This window comes from Mesocricetus auratus, unplaced genomic scaffold (assembly GCF_017639785.1).
Source record: "Mesocricetus auratus isolate SY011 unplaced genomic scaffold, BCM_Maur_2.0 Super-Scaffold_100023, whole genome shotgun sequence".
NCBI lineage: Eukaryota > Metazoa > Chordata > Mammalia > Rodentia > Cricetidae > Mesocricetus > Mesocricetus auratus.
In genome coordinates this window covers 27,177,551-27,192,952 of record NW_024429204.1, presented here as the reverse complement: position 1 = coordinate 27,192,952, position 15,402 = coordinate 27,177,551, and the positions used below count along the sequence as shown (strand labels likewise).

Genomic DNA, 15,402 nt, shown 5'->3' with positions numbered 1-15,402 from the left:
TCACTCCTATTTCCCTTAAGACATTAGCTGCAGGATGCCTTGGCCTTGGTAGTAAATGTCTCCTGTCTAAATAACAATAGACTTGGGCCCAGGCTAGTTTACTCTCACCCTGAAGGCCAATGGTACCGGCAACTATGGAGTACCTGAAGAATTAAGGGAAGTAATGACTCTGACTCCTTGCTCCTTATACATGAAAACGGAAGTCTTCTCCTTTTGTCCTGACTGTTGATGGAATACTTAGGATGGTATAGGAATAAAGTAAGAACATTCAGTATGGACTGAGTCTGCCCTCCTGACAGATATCCTGTGTCTCCGACTCTTAACTCTTTTAGTTAGCCTTTCCCCCATCCACACTGCCCCACTCGTGAGCAGACCTGGGGCTGCTCAGCGGATCCTGACCACAGCCCTCAAAGCACAGCTCAAGATGCTAATGACAGAGTAGAAGATCAAGTCATTAATGGGGGACATTTCAGATTCAAAATGTAGCACTGGCATCCTCTCCTCCCCTCCCCTCCCCTCTCTTTTCCTCTCCTCTCCTCTCCTCTCCTCCCCTCCCCTCTCCTCCCCTCCCCTCTCCTCCCCTCCCCTCTCCTCCCCTCCCTCTCTTTTCCTCTCCTCTCCTCTCCTCTCCTCTCCTCTCCTCTCCTGTCCTCTCCTCCCCTCTCCTCCCCTCTCTTTTCCTCTCCTCTCCTTCTTTTCTTTTCTTTTTCATAAAGCATGTTTGAGTCTATGCCCAAATAATATGCATTTCAAACAAGGGGTTAAGGAAAAGAGAAAGCACACCCAAGGGTGTTGGTATGCACACCTCAAAGAGAGTGGGCATTAAAAAAGTACGTGAATCAGTGATATGTGTGCACGCATGTATATATGTTTACATGTGTGTGGGCAAATGTGTGTATGTGTGTACACACGTGTACGCAGAGGCAGAGGCTGATGTCAGGCGTCTCGTCTCTCTTCTTTCCTTATCTTTACACATGGGGGCAGGGTCTCTCCCTTGAACCCAGAGTTCACCGATTGGCTACTCTTGCCAATCGGCTTGCTCTTGGGATCCCATGTTTAAATCTCCGGAGCACGGGGATCACAGCAAGCGAGCACACCCGATTCACGTTTATCTGTTTATCTGAGTGCTTGGGGGGATCCACGCTCTTCCTCACTGTTGTATGGCTCCCGCTTTATCCCCTGAGCCCCGTGTCCAGACCCCAAAGCGCTGTTACCATGACTTGCTGTGTTTTTTTTTTAATATCATCTGCAGTCTTCTACTGGTTTCAGATTTGGTGGGGTTCTTGGACAGTGTTGTGTGTTGAGGCTGAGAATTGACTCCGGTAGACGTTTGCTTGAACAGCAGCGTGGATTTGGCAAGAGGGGTCTTTCTAGACGCTTGAAAAAAAAAAAAGCTAAATTTATTTCAAGGGAAATCTGGGCGCGTTTAGATACAGATTAAAAACTTGAAAATGTGGCCATGGTAGGAAAATGTGCTAGAGTATACTAATGGGTCACCATGGAGATGGCAGCTTGACTGACATTCATTTAGGCTCAATCAGTTATTTAATATAGGTCAGGTACTGAGTGTCTGAAGGACTGGTTTACTCTAGTATTGGGAGAAATATATATACATCTTGATCTCACAGTGTCCCTGTGACAAGAGTGAACTCTGAAAAAAACGACACAGTATCATTATGCCTTTGGAACATCCTAACATAGTTGTTGTGGATCATTAATAGTGATGGCAGCTGTCTAGGCCATCAGTATTTAGAGTGTAGTTTTTTAAAGGTCAGGCTTCAGATTGTCCAATAGAAATGGATCAAATGCAGGGCATTCATGGCTTTCGTGAGCATTGGGGAAGCCGAGGAGCTGTCTCATGACTGACCTCTCAGAGTCACCTTGCAAGACTGTCATCCCCAGAAACAAGTGGCCCTTTTCTCATCTGAAAGCCCCTGAACGGGGAGGTACAGTTTAAGAACCACATGCCCTTCCATAAGTAAAGAACCTGAAAGTCCAAGGAGACATCTGCTAAGCTGGGAACCTTTCTGCAAAAATCCTGACTTGAAGCCAGCTCTACACCCCATGGTCATGAAACTAAAACTGAGGCTTTCTCGGAATGATGGCCATGGAAAATCAGCCTCAGAGTTGGCCTCCATCTTTCAAACCGCAGACAAGTTCACACCCCAGATGACCCCCAACGTCCTCATGGTGAAGGAAGGGTCTGGACAATGCAGTGCAGGGGAAGCTGAGAGCTATCTCAGCCTGTCAGTCACCAAGGAGCCCAGTTTTCCCTACGTTACTTTTACATGGTGATGTACAGAACTCTAAATGGTGCACCTTCATTTTCCTTTCCTAGCCATCCGTCTGGCTACCGTGAAGAACATGCTGTGCACAGGTTGGCATGTAACGTACCGGATCCTATGGGGTTATCTGATCAGGGCAGCCTTCAGAGACAGGCTTCAGCGAGCCCCTTTGCTCTACAGCCTGTGTTCTAAACGCCCTGTTTACAGCAAAGTTCACATCTTCATCTCCAATATGGATTCTACATCAGTGTGATTGATTCCAGACCTAGCCAAGGAGTGGTGGGTGTTGTAGAGTGACTCACTAAATCTCAATTATATAACCAGAACACGAGCAGATGATTAATAAAACTAATATAAATGACAATCAGAGGACGGTCAGACTCAGAGGCAGACTCCTGCTTGAGGAAACCATAGGGAAATTTTCAGTTAACAAATTAAAAATGGTTAATGTTTGGTGCCCATTAGAGGTTAAGGATACTTCATGGTGGCATATAAACTCATGAATTTTGTTTGTTTTCAAGATAGGGTTTCTCTCTGTAGCTTGATAGATCAGGCTGGCCTCGAACTCATAGAGATCTGCCTGCCTCTGCCTCCCGAGTGTTGGGATTAAAGGTGTGCACCACCACCGCCTGGCAAACTCATGAATCTTGGAAGAGAAAATCTGTAACATGTATTCAAACCATGTGAGTTAGTACAGTGATTTCACATCTATATGGAAAAATCAATTCTCCATTTCAGTACCACTTATTATACTCAGCAAGTAGAACTGCTTCATAGTTTCAAAACAGGGTATTTTTATATTGCAAAATATGTAATGCTAAGTAGCCATTAAAAATGCCTGTGGATATTTTAGGCCACCTGGAAAAATCATGACATACAACTAAATAAAGTATATTTTTAGGCAGCACAGTACTGTCTTAACTTCCTAATAAACTGATTATTTGTATATACATGTATATATGTGTATTATGAGTATTATGTGTGTGTGTATATGTGTGTGTGTATGTGTGTGTTCATATCCAGTTGCATGAGGCCAGCATGTATATATGGATGTATCCATGTGGAAAGTGCAGTAATGGCATATGTAATTTAATAATGAGTGAAGGGCTGGGAGGAAGGGATGCAAGAATAAAATATTTTTGAGTTTGGGTGGCTGCTCCTTTCTACCTTTGCCCATATTTCTTCTTGTTTCCAATCAAATTACAGACCACAAGGATAGATGTCCTTATCTTGGTGTGCTCATGGTGGCTCTTTTGTAACTTGACGTTACTGTCATTTTCTCATTTATTGTGCAAACAATTTCAGGGCCGTATTAACAAAGCGAAAACCTTTTACCTAATAATTCTGCTTCCTTTGTCTCCTGGTTTCTTGGCTGCCCTCATCCTTATGCGTACGCTATTTGTTTCCATTACAACGCTGTAAGATAGACACAGATTTCTGACTTTCTTTTATATTTTATCCATCCTCATAGCCAAAGCTGTCTCCCTGTCGCATTAGGGTCCATCACTTGCTCATGTTCGAGTCCTTCTATCCGGCAGGCTTTGGTAGCACTGGGAGATGTGGTTACTAGCAGACTAACACTGGCCACACTGTTGACTGCTGGTACCTGGCCTGATGCCTGGCTGAGGCACAGCGAGCTCTTGGCTGAGACGATGAGCATGTCTGCTTGGATTAGCCATTGCTTCTGTGTTCCTTCATCACTGATGACTCTGTACGTGGTTCTCAGGCTCTGGTGTTTTCTAGAACCTGGACTGGACATCAATCCCTGGACCCTTACACAAATGAGCTTACAACGTGACAAGGGCTCACAGCACCTGTGGTTTTGGCTACTTGCTCAGTACTTGGGTGATAATTCCTCAAAGCTCTTCCAACAGCACAGGGAAGGAGACTGCGGGATTACACAGGAGGATTTGGACACCAGGCCATCTTTCTTATCCCTAATCATGGGGCTTACTTAGATCATGACTCATTACAGCTACTGTCACTTAGCTTCCTTCCCCATAAATGCAGGGGTAAGAGTTCTTTCCTCCCTCTCAAGGGTGGTATAGGGCTCAACTGAGAACCGCAGAGCACTCAGAACTAAGACTCTGGTAGATCCCAATTCATGCTAGTTACTCTGTTGCTGTTATCAACAACACAAAGGTGAGTGTTGTCTCCTTCAATTTATATGAAGTGCACTCAGAGAATATGGTTACTTCATCTATCTCCTACTCAGCCTTTCTCAAGTGAGGGGACATATTTGAATCCTTTGGGAAGGGGTCTAACTTTCAATGTTTAGACTCACTCAATCAACCTCTGAGTGGGCTATGATTTAAATCTATAATATACTCAAAGGCTCGTGCTAATGCTTAGTTGTGAACTGATGAGTTGAGAGGTGATTAAGGCTATGACTTCCTCAATAGATTAACTCATTGATAAATTCATAGGTGAACAGACAATTGGGAAGTAGGGTTTAGTTGGAGGAAAATAGGTTACTGAGGTGTCCTTTTGAAGAGTGTCCTTTATGCCAAGTCCTGAGGTAGCCCCTTCAGGTGCCATTCCTCAGGAGCTGCTCACTTTATTTTTTGAGGAAAGATCTTTTCCTGGGACCTGGAGCTGGCAATTTTCTCTTATTGATTGGATATTTACTTTAAGATTAACTCAGTATTGTTTTTTCTTTCTTGGTTTTTCGAGACAGGGTTTCTCTGTATTGTTTTTGGAGGCTGTCCTGGAACTCACTCTGTAGACCAGGCTGGCATCGAACTCACAGAGATCTGCCTGTCTCTGCCTCCTGAGTGCTAGGATTAAAGGTGTGCGCCATCAATGCCCAGCCGATTAACTCAGTATTACCAGATTCTAATCTAAGAATGCTCATCACCTAGAGGAGGAGACAAGACACACTGATGAACACAGAGAGACACACTGATGAACACAGAGACACACACTGATAAACACAGAGGAGACACACCTATAAATAAGCAGGGACCCCACAGCATGGAAATGGTTGGAAGGAGCCCAGCTCTTCAGGAACTGAAACAGAGTACTGTCTCTGGATGGCATGGGGTGAGGGAGGTTAATGAGATGTTAACCCTATATTTTGCCTTAGACAAAGAGAGCATAGGTGAAGACCCTGTGAGTGAGAAGATGTTCCAGGGAGGAACTATAAGCATACAGAGGGCAGCTTTGTAGGATTAGACAATTGCAATGCAAAGTCTGTGTCAGTCATGGGTAATGCTTTAAAACAGGTTTCCCTAGCGTTTCATATGGATACAGTGGGCCTTTGTATTCTTAAGTATTGCATGCATTAATAACAATGACAGCAACACAAAATACCTTTACACAGTTCTTATTCATACTTTACACATTTTTCTCCCTTAACTCTCACAACAGTTTTTGTGAGGCCAATTTTTAGCTGACTTACCCGAGGAGGCAACAAATAGTCTCCAGAAAGACATCCCCAGCTGAAAATTCTGAGGCAGCTCCTTTGAAAGACACAGCATCACCCATGACTGACAGGTGAAGCTGCTTCCAATGTAAACTTTGAAATGATTGGACACTTATGGTTCGATGCTCGACCAGCAGTCACACACAGGGAAACAAGCCATGTGGTTGTTTCTATCTGGCTCATTTCTCACAAGGGTTTGAAGAGGCACACTTCTCCATCAGGTCAGACTGACCAGTGAGTTGGTCTGCACCAGGATGCTGGGAGGGACGGAGGCTGTTTAGTTGCTGCGATACCTTCTTCCTGTTCTCTGCTCTGCACCATAATCTTCTGCAAAAACAGGCAAAATTGAAGACTGAAACTTAAAAGTAGAAGAATCAACAGATGTCATGGATATTTTTAAACCAATTACTGAGGCATCCCTGCAGAAGCAGGCACATGAAATATAGATGTGTTTCTGTACCAAATTTGATTTATTTCTGAGCTCATCCCTTCATCTCAGCTCCAGATGCATTCCAATGTATTCAGAACAAGCCGGTGAGCAATCAGGGCATTCCTAGATGTTAGCAACCCCACAGATACGAACGAAGCTCATTATTTCCATCAGCACTAATCACAGTGACCACTGAGCTCTGATTTCTCAGACCCTCCCTACTGGTTAATCAAGTAAATATCCAGTTCTTGTTTTGATCTTCAGTTTCCACCATGGACACACTGGGGTCATGGTGTCCATGAAACAGTTTGCGTCTCTAAAGATATGTAATACGTAGATTCTGCACCTTCCTGGGAGAATGCCATGTAGAATATCTCACTGCTCATGGCGAGGTGAAATACTCTGTGTGGGTGAAATGTTCGATTGGTAGGGACATGTGTTGTGTCTAACTTATTAGTGCACAATTACCGAGTTCCTAATTTGTGGTAGGCACCGAAGATGCTATGATGATAAGATAGACAAAGTTACTGTCACCCTGTAACTCAGATGGGAGGAAAATATTCAACCAGGAATCATAAATAGGGTGAGCACTAAAAGCTTCCATTTCTTCTCTTCCTGTATTTAGGGCAATAAGTCAAAGCGTGGTCCTTGAAGGAATAGCAGAGGCCTCATCTGGGAAGTCTGAGAATTTGTTAGCATGCCAATTCTTAGACTTCACCTGCAACCTGCTGATTCATAGACTCTAGTAGTGGGACCCAGCAACTGATGGCCTTGTCCTAAAGTCTGAGAACCACTGTGTAAACCCAGTTGTGAAACACACACACACACACACACATACACACACACACACACACAGAGCATCTCAATTACATCAGAGTGAAATGTTGGTGTAAAGAAAAGGACATGCTTTGTAGATAATGTGTCCCGAGGCCTGAGGCCAAGTTGGAGTGCCTATCTTTCCTCACATCCGGACATAGAGCCTGCCCTTGGAGAGACATCTCTCTCCCTCAGCTAACTCCCACCCATCTGCATACAGCATCGCTGAGCTACCTCATACACACTACCATGGGGGAAACTTCAGGTCATCACTGTTCATCCAAAGGAAGATGTGGGCAGGTCATCCCTGGGGAGTGACATATGAGTGGGGGATTTTTTTTACATGTATCACGTAGGCAGTAAGAGGGAGCCAGAGGGGGCAAAGTGGTTACATTTTTGTTTTGTTTTGTTTTAATTAATATGAAGAGGTCATATGTACTCATAGGCTAGAGTTTTATATTTCAAAATAGATACTTGATTTGAGCAACCCAAGAGGACTGGCATCCCCATGTCATCAACATTTCTTCATAGTTGGGGCCGTCAATATGCACTTCTAGATCTCCGTGGACCATCCAAGGGCTATTGTGAGCTGTTGCTAGCACAGCAGGCTGTGGAGTAAATGTTCACTTGTATGTTCCATCCCTTTTAAACAGCTCAGTTTTCTGCTGTTCTGCATTCACATAGAAACACCAGCTTCTACACACGAAAGGATTTGCTGTAACCACCTTTCTTGGTCTGACTTATTGTAGTTAATGCAGTACCCCTAATTTTATGCATTTTAATGCTAGAAACATCATTTCCTCTTAAATGACTGAATATTTCAGCGTGCGAGTGTGTGTGTGTGTGTGTGTGTGTGTGTGTGTGTGTGTGTGTGTGTGCGAACGCATGTCTGGGTCTGTGTCTTTCTCTCTGTGTGTACACATTTTCTGTATCTGTTCATCTGTTGATAGGCTCTTCCCAAGGTTGATTCTGTATCTTGGCCATTATGAGTTACTCTGCGGTAAATATGGATATGCCATGTTAGGTAGTACAGGTATGCCTTTGTCTATTGATTTTAGGGATCGTTTGACCAAATGGCAATTTTAATATTAATTTTTTAAAGACCTCTGTACTGTTCTTAGTTTATATTCCCGCCAATGAGGAGTAAAACCTTGTTTTCCCCTACATTCTTAATGTATTTTTTTTAGAGACAGGGTATCTATTTTTTTTTTTTTGGTTTTTCGAGACAGGGTTTCTCTGTATTGTTTTGGAGGCTATCGGTCCAGCCCAGCCTCGAACTCACAGAGATCCGCCTGCCTCTGCCTCCAGAGTGCTGGGATTAAAGGCGTGAGCCACCACCGCCCGGCGAGACAGGGTATCTATTTATGGGTCAGGTTTGCCTTGAATTTGAAATTCTTCTGTCTCAGCTTCCTGGATGATGTGATACCACACTTGGGTAACATTTATATTTTATCTTTTTGATAATAACCATTCTAACTTGGGTAAGATTACATCTCATTTTAGTTTTGATTTGCTTTTTCTTCATAACTGATGATACTGTTCATTTTAAAGTATATTTGCAGAAAATTATATGGTGACTTCTAGCTTCATCCCCCCCCCCAATAACATGTAGATAGGAATTAGATTCCTATCAATGAAGTTAGCTACTCCTTTTGCAGTATGGTGAGTAAGAGCAGAAATGTCATCTTCTCTGGAAAGAGAGAAAATACTCATGGCTTCTTTACCTAAACTAAGGGAAACCTGATGCTACAAGGTGTGTGTGTGTGTGTGTGTGTGTGTGTGTGTGTGTGTGTGTGTGTGTGTATGTGAAGAGTATTCTAGGAATACAGACAAATTTGTTTGGCTTGACTGCATTTCTTCCCACCAGTTGTACCCTTTACATTTTCTTTCTGATTTTTCTGCTTCCTTTTCATCTTGCCTCATTTTCACCCTTGAAGAACTTCCAGACTGATATTGCTAGTTGAATCTAACGATCTACCCAGTGTTTGAAAAACTTAATCTAGGAAGATGGCTCAGCTGGTAAGAGGGCTTGCAACCCACCAATCCTAAATTCCCGTGTTTGATTCCCGGCTCCTACCTGGCTGAAGTAGACAACTGACCCCTGAAGTTGTCCTCTGACCTCCACATGAGTGCTGTGGCATGCACATGCAAACACATGTGCACTAAACAAGTAAACATTGGAAAAAAAGAGAAGAAAAGCTAGAGGTTCTACCAGAAGTGTAGTTGGACAAAGGAGTGCCGGAAGGTAACAGTGCCTGCTGTGTAATCTCAGCCACGGCATTGAAAATGAATCAGCAGCTTCCTGGGAACATTGGGAAATGCTTAGGATGGAGTCTCGATTCTCATCAGGGGGCTGCCACCGAAGGAGGGGAAAAAGGAACGTGAGGGAAGGGGCATCTACCCCGAAAGAGAGAAAAGCCAGCCCATTGGCCAAGGCATTCTGAAACCTCACTCAATAAACAGCAGAAGCATGTAGGTTGCTAACACAGTTCTCTTAGAACTGAAGAGACAACGTTACCATCTTTGTGTCCTCTTCACGACTCTGCTACCACCAGGCACAGGGTCACCCACAATCTCCCCTCTAATCATGCTCTCTTATGCTTCCTTCCAGAGGAAAATGCACACAATGAGGTGAGGGCTCTGGAGTACACCAATCAGAACTTCATACTAAGGTAACCCATGCACCATTTACCTCAATGTGTCTATGCCTCTTGTCCTCCTTAGGTTTCCACTGCTGTGATGAAATACCATGATCAAAAAGAAAATTGGGGAGGAAAGAGTTTGTTCAGCTTACCCTTCAGCATTGCTGCTCATCACTGAAGAAAGTCAGATAAGGAACTCAAACAGGGCAGGATCCTGGAGGCAGAAGCTAATTCAGAGACTGATGGGGGAAGTCCTGTGTATATGTCAATAAAGCACTGTTGGCCAATAGGGAATCTAGATAGGTGGGACTAGGAGTCCAGGAGGACTCTGGGTAGGAGAATCACAGGGAGTCACGATGTAGCCTGCCAGAGAAGTAAGATGCCCGGAACTTTTCTCCGGTAAGAGAAATACTTAGATTAACAATTATGGGATAAATACTTACGTCAGAGCTAGCCAGTAAGAAACAAGCAAGGCCAACAGCTTCATAATTAATACAGCATCTTGTGTGTTATTTGGAGACTACAACGCGGCAGAGCCCAGGTGACTGGTGGGGAAAAACCAAGCGGCTGGCAAGGAAAAGGCTTCTCTCTACAAGAGACCACAGAGGGGAACTGCTTATTGGCTTGCTTCTCCTGACATGCTCAACCCACCTTCATATAGAATCCAGGACCAGCAGCCCAGGGATGGCCCCACCCATAGTAGGCTGGGTCCTTTCCCATTGATCACTAATTGAGAAAAAGCTTTACGGTTGGTTTTCAAGGAGGCATTTTCTCACCTGAGGCTCCTTCCTCTAATGACTCCAGCTTGTGTCAAGTTGACACATAAAACCAGCTATTACAACTATGTTAGAGTTCTTTTAGGTAGAACATATGATAGTATTCATCTTCCTCCATCCAAATTCTAACAAAACAAACCAAAAATAAAATAGGAAGCAATTGAGGAAACGAAACATACCTTTATTAATGATCCAGATTAAGTCCAAGAATACTACTGAATTAATGAACTTCCAAATCTCCATGTTAGTTCTTCGGACTTGGATTTGAAAGAACCCCTCTCTGAGAAAAAATTGTGTTCATATCTCTGCTTCCCACTGGTCTACCCACAGATGCACAGAGAAACCAAAACTAATGATTTTTGATGGACTACTTGTTTGGACATGTGGGTTGATTGAACTGCCTAAACAATCACATAACTCAAGCCAACCAACGTTGAGTGAAGGCAAAAGGCCAAGAGTGAGCCTAAGTCTTCCATGTAGTAGATTGTTTTAAGTGGAGAGGTGATGTTCCACACAGGAATAGTCATAACCCTATTTGCTTTCTTTCACCTGTCCTTTTTATCTCTAAAACTAACTGCAGAAAAGGAAGGAGTGAAGTTAGTAGGAGAACAAATGATTGCAACTCCCGTATTAGAGAAGGAGCAACACCATCCAAGGTCTTGGAGCAAAGGTTGAGAGATGATTTGATGAAGGATAAAACTGATCTTGAAAGAGCAGTGGGTGCTACCCGCAGGAGAAAGTATTTGGTAGAAGGATGCTAGGTAGTGTCACCATTCACCTGGATTTGGGGATTGCTGAAATGTGTAGTGGGTTGGAAAATCAGAGAAAGGGGAGTTCCTACTTAGGCAAAGCATGAAGGGAAGCATTGTTCTGGCACGGGCAAGTTGGTGAATTTTCTTTGCAGTTCTGCTGCCTTCAACTGTGGACTTGTGATTTCCACAACTCAGGAAGGGAGAATCTTGCTCTCGTTCAGTGTATCGTATCAATTAGCAGAGTGGTGGTAAAGACTGTTATCTGAACACTTCACATCTTCTTCTGCTTCCTAAAGAAACGGGTGAGACACTTGAGCAAAAACAGGAATCTTCTGAACCTGAAACAGCTGAGTTTCGTCTTCTAGGGCCAAAGAGACAAGAGGCTTTTCTTTTTCTAGAAATCCTTCAGAGAAACGCCACTCTCAAGGCTTGGAGTGCTGGATGTGTCACCTCAGGGCACTTGTGTTTTTGCTCCAGGAGAGGAGAGGATGCTGTCACTCGTTGTCTCAGGAAATGAGTGTCTATGACCGTGAGAGCGGTGCTGGGCCATCTTCTCTCTGGAATTGCTCAATGTATTACACAGAGCCTGTAGAAGACAGAATTTCTCCCACCTACGAATCAAGAAGATGTGAGAACAGGCTGCGTATGTCCCTCCTCTTTCCTGGACTAAGAGATTGGAGGAAAGCAACTGTGGGCTACCCCCATATGGGCTGGCTTCTGGACAGACCAAAAAAGACCTTTCTTTAAATCCTAAGGTAACCCATATCTCATCGGTATTCACTCTATGTGTGTGAACAAGCCAGTCACTGGAAACTAACATGTAGATTTTATTTTGCTATATTATGATAAATGATAATTCACATTTGCTGGTACTATTAAAACATTTCAAGAACTTTCCTCAGAAAGTGATGCCTAGTTTATGTTCATCATCAAAGCACATTTCCATTATTAAAAATTCTCTTTAAAGTTTGTGTTTTAAAGATTTATGTTAATAATGCTTCTTAAGGCTAATGTCCTTAATGTAAAAGTTGAAGGATGAAAGTTTTACAAATTCCTTTTAATCACCAAAGTAACACCTGGCATTTTTTCTTTCTCAGGTTTTATAATTAAGCCTTATTTTGAACCTGTTTAATTTATGATTCCTTTATTTATGTACGGTGCCTACAAAAAAGTTCCATAGCTTATTGGAGTCTTAAGATCCTGGTCTTCCCATAGTTGGCACAGGGTGTACTAAAGTCATTCATGAGACATGTCCAATACGCGCATCCTGGCTACTTGGTTAAACAGTAGACATTGACACTGCTCCTCAAGCTTAGGGTTCTTGACCTGATGTCAAACTCTCCAGTGGAACAGGATGGAGTTCAAGCCCAGCACAGATCGGTTAGGAAAGTCCTTCAGCAGGCTTTGGAGAGGCCCTGCGATTGCCTTATGATATATTCCATGTCCTCAGAGATCTACAGATTTTCCAATTGGGAATAATTTGTTCATTTGTTTGTTTGAGACAGGGTCTTGCTACGTAGCCCACGTTGACTTTGAACTTGTGGTCTTTTTGTTTTGTCCCCCTAAGTGTGAGGACTATCATTTTGTGCCACCAAATCTGGCTATTGGTACAATTTTAATGCTTAAAACTAAAATCAGTTAAACCGGAGAACCAAGTATCACGGGGGCTCAGCCTTGTCTCTGTTATTCCTCTATCTGTCTGTCTGTCTGTCTGTCTATCTATTATCTATCTATGTATCTATCTATTATCTATCTATCTGTCTATCTATTATCTATCCATCTGTCCATTATCTATCTATCTATCTATCTATCTATCTATCTATCTATCTGGTTTTCTGAGACAGGGTTTCTCTGTAGCTTTTGAGTCTGTCCTAGAACTTGCTCTGTAGATCAAGTTAGCCTTGAACTCACAAAGATCTTCCTGCCTCTGTCTCTCAAGTGCTGGGATTGAAGGCATGTGCCACCACTTCCCGGCCCTAGTCTTCAGTATTATTGAAGGGATCCCTATTACCTAGGTCAGAGTCTTGCACAAAGAGAGCCCTGAGTATTTCCCTTCTATTCAGCTTTACAAATCCTTCTATGTAGGCGAGTAATTAGGCACGCAGCAATTTCCCTAAGGGTTAATACTACACCACAATGGCACATTTTACCCAATTGTTCATTCTTTAGCCTGTTCACCATGTTCTAAACTTTCTGACATCCCACTGTTCAGGGGCAGATGCGAACTGGGCATGGGTTCTTCCTTCAGATTTGTAGCAGAGCAGTAAGATATAAATGCCTTTATTCCAGAGAAGAAACAACTGGAGTTGACAAAGGTGTCCAGGTGACATTATGGGGGTTCTAAGGAAAGAGACCAGACGTTTAACTGTGAAATCAGGATGGCGATGACATTTGAACAGATCCTTAAAAGTTACCTGTATTCATTTTTTTCTTCACACAATTGAGGAAAATAATCAGCTGCTGAGCAAGTAAAAACATTTTATATGCACACACACACACACACACTCACTCACTCACACACACACACACACACACCAGTAACTGTTAATTTATTTGGTTAGCTGTCTTACCTCACCAACCAGTTTATCTTATCAAAACAACCAATCCTGTTTGGTGGAAGTGTTCCATGATACATTTCAGTGGCAAATGAAGCATTATCCTGGCTCACTGTCTTGTCTCTAGTCTCTACACTGAGAGTTCTTACTTCAACAATTCGTTAAAACCTGGCATCTGTGCCAAGCTCCCCCTTGCGCGCATCCCCTTCTCTACTTCATTAAAGCAATGCTATTATGCAACCCTACTCCTCTGCCCAGGGCTCATTCTAAAAATGTCCTGCAAATCCTGCTGCTACTGCTGATTGGCAGCGGGAGGCAGCAGGAGGTGGCAGCAGCCATCAGGAGATCTCTCTTGAGTGCAGTTTGGCAAAAGTGCTGTTTGGGATGGGCCACGGGTCACTTCCAGCCTCAACCGCATGGTAGAGCACGGTTAACAAAGGGAGAGGGGAAAAAGGAGAGAGTGAAAATAAGGGTAAAATGGAAGCCTAAACGTGTGAATCAATAAATTACGGGACATTTGCACAACTGAGAAGCTTTGGTCTGCCGTGGTCTCACAGGCTCACAGCATAGATTACCGAATATCACGGCGATGCGGCTTGCTCAGGAGTACACAGACGGCGGGGAGAATGCCAGCTAGCACCAAGCTTTCTTTTTAGTAATCCGTGCTTCTTGACTCCTACATGGAGAGCTGGGACATGAGCAGAGCAGGTATCCTCAGTTAGGGCCTGTCTTGCCTGACTCCTTTCCAATGTAGTGAATGGAGACACAACAGCCTAGGGCGGGAGCCAATGTGGTGGAGGGTGTTGCTAATCAAAAAGCACCACGAAGAGAAGTCTTGCCGAGCAACGAGGCTCACATGGGCGGTTTATTTGAAGAGGAGAGAGAAAAGGGACAGAGAAAGGGGCAGAGGCAGAGGGACAAGAGACAGGGGCAGAGTCCCAGGGACAAGAGCAGTGCAAGAGAAAGAGGGAAGTGGGCGGGAGAAAGAGACAGGAAATGGGCGGGGCCCACCTTTGAAAAGGGACCCCAGCGAATGTGCACAGGTTGGTGCTCTTAGTCGCTGTAGCTGAGGGCCTGTCCTGTCAGGACCCCGAGGGCAAGCCAGTAGGGAAAATCCTTTGAGAAACTTTCTCATGAAGAAGAAGGGTGCGCATGTGAAGGAGATGCAATGAGGTCCTGTGGCAGGTAGTGGTACCCAGTGAACCTGTATGTGTGCACCGCTACCAGCGAGAGTAGCTGCCAGGCTATTGATTTCCAAATTAATCCAAGCAGAGTTGTCTGTTTCACTCCATTTTTTCCTAGGAGACGCTCATTTATTTATTTATTTATTTATTTATTTATTTATTTATTTATTTATTTAGGTGTGTTTTCAAGACAGGGTTTCTGTGCGTACCTTTGGAGCCTGTCCTGGAACTCACTCTGTAGACCAGGCTGGCCTTGAACTTACAGAGATCCACCTGCCCCTGCCTCCCGACTGCTGGGACTAAGGAGCCACTGCCTGGTTCCTAGCAGATGTTTAAAAATGGAGTCATGGAAGGCAAACAACAACAACAAAACGCATTTATCCAAGCTCTCCACCAAAATCAGAACACCTGATGCTTATGGGTCACTCCCTGCATACCAGCCCCTGTTCCAAGTGTTTCTCATATTACTTGTAACCCTTCTGCATTTCTGAAAGGAAAAAAAAGGAATGCTTGTGTTGTACACGTGACCCAGGAATAA

At 43.7% G+C, this 15,402-nt stretch overlaps 1 long non-coding RNA gene across 1 annotated transcript; it reads right to left on the bottom strand.

Moving 5' to 3' along the window:
- Nucleotides 1-1,131: 1,131 nt before the first annotated feature.
- Nucleotides 1,132-10,090, bottom strand: LOC110342563. Its single transcript, XR_002384673.1, has 3 exons — nt 10,041-10,090; nt 5,686-6,036; nt 1,132-1,377 (listed from the first exon to the last, which is right to left on the bottom strand). It is a non-coding gene; the product is annotated as an uncharacterized LOC110342563 (long non-coding RNA).
- Between the last annotated feature and the right edge of the window lie 5,312 nt (nt 10,091-15,402).